The 9,283-nt window shown below is 35.0% G+C and overlaps 1 long non-coding RNA gene across 1 annotated transcript; it reads left to right on the forward strand.

The window, feature by feature from the left end:
• Positions 1-342: 342 nt before the first annotated feature.
• LOC140893427 (uncharacterized) lies at positions 343-9,013 on the forward strand. Its single transcript, XR_012153137.1, has 3 exons — positions 343-583; positions 2,385-2,871; positions 8,843-9,013. It is a non-coding gene; the product is annotated as an uncharacterized lncRNA (long non-coding RNA).
• Positions 9,014-9,283: the final 270 nt, after the last annotated feature.

The raw sequence follows: 9,283 nt of genomic DNA on the forward strand, positions 1-9,283 counted from the left end.
CATCAAAATATTTAAGTATTGATTTTAATTTCTTGAATCTTGTTGTTTTAAATTCCTTTAAAGTATAGTTGCTCAAATATTTTAAGTTAACTAGCGTTTTCAAACCCGGCGAATAAAATTTAAGTATTTATTCTTGAATTTTCAAACTTTGAGTATTTGCGGGAATTGGGGGTCTAACACTTTTAATCGCACCATATAAAATACTGCATATTATATTATATGTATTATATTTCCTACCCGCTTAACTTTATGTGTTGTCCCGGCCCAAAAAGATTCTCACCAGGCCAAATATGCATCGGCCAACCCCTATCTTACCCAGCCCATTTCATCGACCCAAAACTTTTCCCCCTTCTCCAAGCTTAAGGCCGATACAGACATACCTTCTCTCCCATTTCCTTTTTTCTTCTCGCGTTAGGCTGTTTACTTTCTTTTTCTTCCCGAATGCAGCCTGCACCATCGTGAGCCGCCTTTCCGATCGAGACTCGAGCTTCGCAAGTTCCAGCTCACTCCCCATCTTGCACCAGCTCGTTCTCGGCTGTTCTTTTCTTTTCCTTCAATTTATTCAAGCTAAGGCAAGAATATGGTTCCTTTCCCACTTTGTAGATGTATATGTTGTGCGTTGAATTTATATATATGAACCTCACGTTTTCAAAAAAAATATAATAAAATAAAGGAACGAGTGCCCTGTTTCATGAGATTTTCGGCCATAGAATGTTTTTGCATTGTAGGTGTTTGAGAAATGTTCCCATTGTGATTATTGTTGAGGATTGAATTTGTTATAGTTTGAATGGTGTTATGCATTCCCTTATGATTCAAAAATTCCCCAGTGTTGTGCCCTGTTCTTGAAGGCTTCGGCCATGCTGCTCTTTTTTACAGGTTGTGATGAGCAATATTCACATTATTTTTATGGTTAAGGAATTAAAATGAGTTATGAATTTGTAATGGTGAATGCATTGATGCCATGAATTTTTTAAAATTTCTAAAATCTTTTTCCAGCTTGTTGATTTGAAAATCTGTGTGTAATTGTTAACGTTGCTTGGATGGTGGATAGGGACTACCATTGGTGAGAATGTAGCTCACATGGTAGTGTTTAGGTTGGGAGAAGTTAGCTCGTAGGATTGGCATTGAGGCACTTTGAATGAGGGGGAATGGTTGGGCTCGGTTTGAGGTGTTTGGAGGCTGCCATGTTGGAGCTGCGTTTAAGCAGGTTATGGGCGGGTTCTAGGTGTAGGAAATGAACCTAAATTCTGGTCTTTACCCTAGCATAGAGTCTTGGAACTTGGGAGTCACATAGAAAAGTTTTTGGTTGAGGGTAAAAGGCAAGGTTTGAGCAGAATTTTGGAAGTGTTTGAGCTGCCCATTAAGTTGTGGTTAAGGTTGAGTTCAAAGCAGGTTTTGGCCATGGGCTTGAGTCTGAAACTAGCCTAGGATGTTAGGAATACAATGATGAAGGCGGGAGTCAATTCGGTTAAGTTTTGGATCGAGTTCTAGGCGCTTGAATGGCTAGGTGCAGATTCTGGAAATTTAAGGAGGTTGCTGTCCGGAAAAGAATTTTTATAGAATGATTGGATAGGGATAATACCTCGAGAATAACTTCCTTCTTTAGTTCCAAGTGTCACGGAGTCGTGGTTTCAAACGGAATCCTTTTTGAATAAGAATGGAGTATGTTACATGTTTTGTGGGCAAACCACTCGAATTGGCCTAAGCGCAAGTTATGGTTTAGATTTTCATCCTTTTGGTTGCTCCTTAAAACACCATCCCGGTCGTCCTTGTGTGAGTCGTTTGCATGATTATCATTCAAATATTTACATGTACGTCATATTTACATATGAATGCTAAGTCTCATATTCATGAATGAAAGAAAGTATTTTACGAATGAAGTAAGATGATTGTGACTACATTTATTCATGTGTATGTGGGGCTGGGAGACGTTTTGACCTCCCTTACCAAATCATTATGGGTTTCCTTACCTTAGCATGTGTTCGTGTAGGGCTGAGAGATATCTTGGCCTCCCTTACAAAATACATAGCAAGATTGGGTTGGGTGTTATCCTGACCTCCTTGCGGCATAGTGCACTGCAGCCATGATCATGATCGAAATCACAGAGTCACAATTCAAGGATCTAAGTTCAAATATTTATGTCTATTTTTCAGTATGTTTATTCAGTTACAGTGATTATATCCGACTTAGCCATGCATATGTTTCATTCATGTTCACTTCATTCCTTTAGAAATAATTTATTTAAATTAAGGGCACAAATTATTTTGTTATCAAGATATTTTTAATCTGCGTGTGCTTATATTTATGTAGTACTCATTATCCCCTCATATTTTTGCTGAGTCTTTTAGACTCACTACACTTATTTGTTTTCAGGCAGGTATAAGTCATCATTAAGATCGATGGGAAAGACTATCGAGTGAACTGCGATGCGGGCATGACACATCCCTCCGACTTGATGCTTGTCTTCCGCATAGTTACTCGAATTATTATGTTATGATGCATTTATTTTGCTTATTCGACAAATGTATATGTAATGTTTTCATAGAATTGTTTAGGTCATGTAAACTTTAGATTTTTTTTTTTAAAATTTTGATTATGTGATATGACGAATCTTTTTCTCTAGTTCTCGTTCCTTTCTCGGTCTAGTTTTCTTGGCATTGTCAGTCGTTTTTTTTAGTTGCTATCTGTGACAGGCGGGTTTGAATATTTATAGAGACGTCATGTCAAAATTTTTTGAAAACCCGTATTTTTATTTAGTTTAATTTAAAATAGAAATAGGGTCGTTTCAGTTGGTATCAGAGTATGGTATGGTTTGGTTGTGCCTAGTGCCGGTTGCAAGAAACTCGAGAAGTCTCGCCTCAAAGTCTGTAAGTTTTTAAAGAATTTTATATGTTAGTCATACTTGAATTAATACTTTAAATGTTTAGATGTCATCCTTTTTAGAATATTTTCAAAACTAGATGTTTAATTTGTTTAAGTGCATAGTTTAGTGTTTATTTTCGTTTAAAAATTTGTTTTAGTAGTTTAAAGTGTACAATTCATATGTTTATTTTTATAGCATGCGGTTTCAAGTTAAACGGAGTTGGTGTACTAATATTCCTTCCAGTTTTGGACAGTAGGTGGATGTTGTTTGAGTTATTAGATGGTGTTAACAATATTTGGTGAGATTGTAGGAATTTGTCGGAAATTTTATACTTGCATATTAGGAGGTATTATTTGATCTGTCCTTGTTGTAATTCATTCTCTTAGGTATGGAATTTAGGCGGATAAGACTAAGTGAATAGTTTGATTAGAAATTGATAGATGTATGTTTTGTCAGTTAAGTTTATGAATTGAACTCCTGTGAAGACTTGGGATATGTACTTTGTTTTATATTATTATGGATATTTTGAGTTTTCCTTTTTGTTATTTGGGCAAATATGATTTCGAGGATTAGTGAGGTGGTTACTATGAGCCTTTCTATTTTGTGAACTATTATTCTTATCATTATTTTCTTATTCTTCAATCGTGCTTGTATCTATTGCAACATATACTTTTGAGTATCCGAAATTTCTTTGCTTATCCTTTGTTCATTTATGGATTAGTATGACATTAATCAGCGTTGAATTCTGCCACTTTGGCATTGGTTGAACTTCTTAGTAAAATCTTGTTAATGTTTCATACTTCTTGAAATTTTCTTCGGTTATAGAGCCACATGTTGATGTGAGTAAGATTCACTTTGACATTCTTTTTGGTGACCTACTTATGATGTGGCTGACATCTGATTTTACTTTGAGACCGTTGTTTTTCCCTGATTATTAACTTGTGTGAACTTCTCTCGACTTAATTCACACTTATTGCCTTGATTGTGCTTTTTAACTGTTTGAACATGATTTCATTACATATGGATGAATGATCACGAGATTTGTATCTTGTTGGCTCATATTTATTATTCATGGAGCCTCCATTATTATTCATTCACCCCTGAAATTTGAATTATGAGTGAGTTGTTTTCACTTATCTAGATTTTATTTTCAGCTCGTTTGTTGGTAATGCTTGCACTATTTCATTTCGTATTGGGCAACATTACTTGTATGTTTAGTTCCTTTCATGATCCATCATGATGAGAATATGGGTGGATCACAATTCCAATTATCATTTCTATTTCTTGTTTAGAGATTTGGCTCGTAGCCGCATAGTAAGCTTTTAGACTGTTGGAATTTTGTATTAGTACTAGATAAATCCTAAGTTATTAATGTGATCCAAGGAATGGCGACTACTAGTTATAAATAGTTCTAGCAAGAAGATTGCTAGTCAGCGAATTATTTGAATGAGTTGTTCCATTTTAAATAGGATCGTTAAGAGTAATGAGACGAATTTGATGAGCTGAATGGGTGCTCCGTCACGAGATAAGGAAATAGATTTGTCCCTAGAGACTTTTGGGTACTTTATATTAGCGTTCTAAGATTTTGTGAATGTCAATCGGTAAGATTTATGCACCAACTATGGGTACAGAAGGATGAATAGAATATTTAGGAAGTTTTTTGGATAAATCTGTTGGGAAATGTTTAATCAAGAGTTGAACTTTCGGTAGAATCAAATATGCTAGAGATGAACGTATAAGTTGATGAATGGATGATTGGGATCTGTTTAGTCACCTATTTGGATTATATATGTTATCGGTTAATACCTTCGGATTGAAAGATAGTGGATTTTATGGTTACATTTCTTTATCAAGGATTAGATTATATTTATTTATAGAATGAGTCGATCAATCCTAAGTTGAGAAGAACCATTCATCCCACTTGAAGGTTAGCTGAGCTAGAGTCGTTGTTTAAGAAATTTTTTTTTAATCATCCTTGGAAGAGTTGCGAGTTATGGTAACTAATAAGAGATTGAGCATAGTCCAAGAGCATTAAGTAAATCATTGCTAAGAAGTGGCGTAGACCCTTGGAATTAAAAATGGTTATTAAGTCGTTCTTGAAGGTATCATTGTTCCGTAATATTAACGATTTGGGGATATAAGGAAATTAACTTGTTCTGTCGATCTTTATGCGATTGTTTAGGAGATTGATAATTTGTTTTATCGTTGGGCATGCCATAGAAATTTGTTGTGGAAGTATGGGTCAGATTCATATCATATCTTAAAGTCTAACGAGAGAGAATTGTATGGTTCCTTAAGCTATCCAATTTAGAAGAGTTTATTGTTAGTTGTTAAGTATGTTGTGAACTTGTGGATTTCTCTAGAGCTTAATTTCTATATTATATGAGTTAAGTTTAACTGGTGGATAGACATTAAGCATAGTTTCGTTGTTAGAAAGTTTTTAAGTTATGGTCGAGGTCGACATAAATTATTTATTGGTTATATGGACTCTATTGCTTGGAATTCCGACGTAGGATATAAGGTTAGCATAATGTAGGTCGTGCAATAACTTAAAGATCTAAGAACTTGTTGGTTATAGAACTTATCATTGCAGTATGATGACGTTTCTGAGTTTATAAATTTAGATTGAAGGTAAACTGAGAAGTGATAAAATTGAGGATAAGACCACTTAAGAACATGTAAGAATTGTAACTTTTATATTGGAATAAGAGTTAGTCAGGTCCTTGATGATATAGATATCAGTAAGCATCAGAGTGCGCAGCTGAAACATCTACTACTAATAAATGCGGAAAAACTTTATTTTTTTTTTAGGTTAGCATAATGTAGGTCGTGCAATAACTTAAAGATCTAAGAACTTGTTGGTTATAGAACTTATCATTGCGGTATGATGACGTTTCTGAGTTTGTAAATTTAGATTGAAGGTAAACTGAGGAGTGATAAAATTGAGGATAAGACCACTTGAGAACATGTAAGAATTGTAACTTTTATATTGGAATAAGAGTTAGTCAGGTCCTTGATGATATAGATATCAGTAAGCATCAGAGTGCGCAGCTGAAACATCTACTACTAATAAATGCGAAAAAACTTTATTTTTTTTTTAAAAAAAAATAAAGTTTTTTCGCATTTATTAGTAGTAGATGTTTCAATTGGTATCAAAGCACGGTCCTTGGAGGGTGTCCATCTGCCACATGAAGCTCAGAAATCCCACTACCGGTCTGTAAGTTTTAAATGTTTTATTATGATTTATCAGGAGCATATGTTATGACTTAAGACTTTATGTTAGCAAAGTTTAAAAATACTTAGTTATGCATTGCGATTACGTGACTTTGGGATACTGAAACTTGAGAACTAGATAGTAATCGTGGAGTTAGTAAACTAGAATTTTGAGGGCTTCGTTATTAGAATTTGATCAGTCGAATTTCGAGGACGAAATTCAATTTAAGGGGGGGGGGGGTGGAGAATTGTAACACTCGGAAATTTTAATACGTAAATTCGCATTGCATAATTAGGGAAAATAATTATTTAAAAATTTATATTTGGGTTAAATGACATTTATGTGTTATTATGTGAATTATATGCATGATTTAAATTTATTTTAGCATTTAACCCATGATTTTAGAATTTCTAAATTTTTCAGAATTTTATTGATTTGATCGCGTAGACGGGACCGTGGACGGATGAGATACCAACTTTTGAGCCAAAAATATTTAATGAGATTTTATGAGCCTTAAAAAAATAATATTTTATGGTATTTTGTCAAGAAAATTTTAGTATTTAATTATATATTTATTGAAGGGTTGATTTTTTAGCCAAAATAAGTCATTTTAATGACTTTTATTAATTTTTAAAAATAGGTTATTTATTTATTTCGGAATTTTGGTCTATTTATCAGATTGGTAGGTATTTTAAGAGTTTAAAATTTTAAGTTTATGGTATATTATCTTTCTAAATAAATTATATTAGTTATTATCCTAATCTACCCAACATTACGCCCAAAATCTCTCCCTACCCTACGCTCCAACCCCATCAACCGCCAACCCCATCTCCTCCACCTCCTCCATCACGTTTTTCAGCAGATAGAAGCCTCTTTAGCCGAGTTCTTCAAGGATTATTCAAGTTCTTGGCCCATTCGTCGTCCCGGAGCCCCGTATACGCATAAATCTTCGTTATAATTAACAAGGCATGTTTAATTCTTTTCCTTTACCACCATATAAGCTAATACTCACGTTTTTCATCAGACTATATGGATTTGACATGATATTTACTGAACTTCTTCTGAAAAATCTCATAGACTCCTTCACGTGCATGATTTTTCTTGTTTTCTTCAAGGTTTGATCACGTTTTTCTCATGTGGCTCGGGTCCAGGCTGTTGGCTGTGGTTAGGATCGTGTCCTAGGTTCTGTAGGATCGAGTGAGGCAGGGGGTTTGTGCCAAGAAGGGTCGGAACCGAAGCCAAAAAAGTTGGGTGCAGCAGATCGCGCAGATTGCGCAGCGTTGGGAGATTGGCTCGTTCTTGGTCCATCGGGCGTGTTTTAGGTTGATTTCAGTGGGGTTAGAACCCCAAGACCTTGAGGAAGATATTACAGGTGGTGCTCCGGCCAGTGGTTGCCGGAGATGGGCGGCCGAACGGCCTGAAGTTTTTGTTCGCATTCTGCGCGTGAGCAGAAACTAGGGGTAGATTGTTTTGGTTCGTTCTCCTTCTACAGAGCTACGTTTAAGGTAAAATTTATTGGGTTAGAACCGTCTGGATGTTGGCTAAGTATGGGCAGTGGTTTCACGGCCAAAAGTTGCCGGAGTAGGTGGCACGGTCAGTTTTTCCAAAGTCGCTCAGGGCTGCCGTGAGTTAGGATTAAGGAAAGAAAGTCTAAGGTTGTGTCTAGGCTTTAGACGGGCCGGGCTTGGTGTTTTGGGTACGGGTCGGGTCCGTTGGGCCACGGGTCATGTTAGTCGGGTCCGGGTCTGGGTTATATTAGTTGGGCTCGAGTATTTTTTATTTTTAAGTTAATTATTAAGTTGGGCTGTAAATGGGCCAAGGCTAGTTCAATTAATTAATTGGGTCACATGTGAATTAAGTTATTGGACTTTAGTAATTATTTAAGTGAGTCTATTAATTTTTATGGGCCTTGGGGCCCATGGAAATTATTGGGCCAGTCTTTAGGTTTTTGGGTCATTGAGCCAGACTAAGTAATTAATGGGCTTGAGTTTTGTTATTGGGCCAGGTATGTCATATTGGGCTTGAATAAATTATTTGGGCTTAAATGTAAGTTAATGGGCTTAAGTTGAATTATTGGGCCAGTCTTAGAATTTATGGGTTTAAGTCTAAGGGGCCAGCAGTCTGACCAACACGTAAAAATTAACTAAGTCCGGAATATATATTTAATTCTTTTTTTATGCATGAAGTTTATTTTAAGTATAAGTATATTTATTATTAAAATTAATTAAATATATATTACGGACATATTTTAAGTGCATGCATACATAAAATATTTTATGACGTGTTTATGATTAATAATTGAGCATGAAAAATATTTTTATGAAAATTGAAGTGATGTGGCAGCACAGAGGTGGTTTACCACCGGCACAGAGGTAGTTTTACTACCGGCATAGAAGTGGTTTTATCACTGGCACAGAGGTAGTTTACTACCAGCATAGAGGTGGATTTATCCACCGCCACGTACGATGGTTTTTAGACTGATCAGTCGCTCATGATTACGAGCCACGCTCATGGATATGACCTACACAGTTTTTATGATTATGACATGCTCAATTTATGCTATGTATGATTAGTTATGATGTATGTATGATGATCATAATTATGGCTAGCAAGAATTCATGGTGCATTATTTTGCGAGCATGCATGCATATTCATGATGATTATATGTATTAGTATGATTATGTGATGCATTATTTTAACAATTGTTACAAAGGTTTAGACATGTTGAGCCTTTAGGCTCACTATGCTTATATGGTGCAGGTGAGTACGATAATTCATTTGTAGCTCCTACCGGTGGCGAGGATGTATGAACAAGCATGACAGTGGCCCCGTGACCGTCGCATGGAAGAATTATTATTATATTGAGATTCTTTATTAGGGTTTTTAAAACATATTTCAAAGTTTTATTTATGTTTATTTTCGCATGCATGAGTTTGAATTTTTGGGTTACGGATTTTTATTAATATTGCGTGTTTCAAGATTTTTATTTATTTAAGTTATCATTAAAAGAATTTATTTGTTAGTATTATTTTTAATGTTTATACATATATGTATGGGCATATATGTATAGTATACTAATATAATTTATTTAGAAAGATAATATACCATAAACTTAAAATTTTAAACTCTTAATACCTACCAATCTGATAAATAGACCAAAATCCAGAAATAAACAAATAACCTATTTTTAAAAATTAATAAAAGTC

This window comes from Henckelia pumila, chromosome 3, assembly GCF_033568475.1.
Source record: "Henckelia pumila isolate YLH828 chromosome 3, ASM3356847v2, whole genome shotgun sequence".
Classification (NCBI taxonomy): Eukaryota; Viridiplantae; Streptophyta; class Magnoliopsida; order Lamiales; family Gesneriaceae; genus Henckelia; species Henckelia pumila.